The sequence below is a fragment of the Moschus berezovskii genome, chromosome 11 (assembly GCF_049115385.1).
Source record: "Moschus berezovskii isolate FMDL1 chromosome 11, NW_MosBer_1.0, whole genome shotgun sequence".
Lineage (NCBI taxonomy): Eukaryota > Metazoa > Chordata > Mammalia > Artiodactyla > Moschidae > Moschus > Moschus berezovskii.
In genome coordinates this window covers 45273629-45274669 of record NC_142470.1, presented here as the reverse complement: position 1 = coordinate 45274669, position 1041 = coordinate 45273629, and positions in this window count along the sequence as shown.

The following is a 1041-nucleotide window of genomic DNA, read 5'->3' as shown; positions in this document are numbered from 1 at the left end:
GATGACTTGGACTCTAATTCTAGATATTTTGTTTCTATTCAGAAAACAAATGTGCACATTTCCCAGCTTGCCTAAGGAGGTTATGATTTTAAAAAAATACAAAAAAACAGAAAAAGGGAGTAAAGATAGAAAATGTTACAAAGTAAAGCACAATTCTCTCATATTTAAGCAGAATAGGAAAATCCCACCTCATAACCAGTCTATTTTGGAATACAATTTTAAGTCAGTCTTTTCTTTTTGGCCGTACCATGTATGGGATCCCATTTCCCTTCCCAGGGAGTGAACCAGTGCCCCCTGCAGTGCAAGCACAGAGCCTCAACCACTAGACCACCAGGGAAGTCCCCAGAATATAATTTTAAACATTACCTACATTAGGCAGTTAAACATATTTTTAAAATCTTAATTTATGCTTTGTGGATAATTTGGTTTTAACATTAGCTGTTAAGTAGACTGTAGGTAATATTCTGTTAAGTTTAATGCCATTGGTAAGGGTGGAAAATCATTTTCATGACAGAAAAGAATGATCATAAGCTGTCCCTTGAGGTACTCTATAGCAGACAAGGATTCATTTACACTTCATAGCTGGCACATGTTACAGAACTTTATACTAGTAGAAATATTCTCAATCTAAGCTTATTATTAGAAACATACTCCTATTTGAAAAAGCTAGCCTTTTCTTTTTCCAAAATTCTTGAGGACAGGAAACAACTATCTTTTCATCTTTGTTGTTAACTGTACATAAAAGATATTCAATATCACAGATCTCTCAGGGTTTACTACAGTGCCCTTCGTGGGTGCCCAAATACATGACTGGGTTTGTTATTTATCTCATTTCATATGCAGAAAAGAAGTAAGTAAAAAAGCTTTTAGAATTGCTATTAATTAGATGTGTATTAGAAAAGCACAAATGTGTATCAGTTTTTCAATTATTTCACTTCCAAACACACCCTTCTGTTCTCTTCTTGTGACACTGGAACTGGGACTCTGCAAACATTTCTTTACCAGCTACTCCTTGTTAAAATCTGACCATAAAGGGTACCA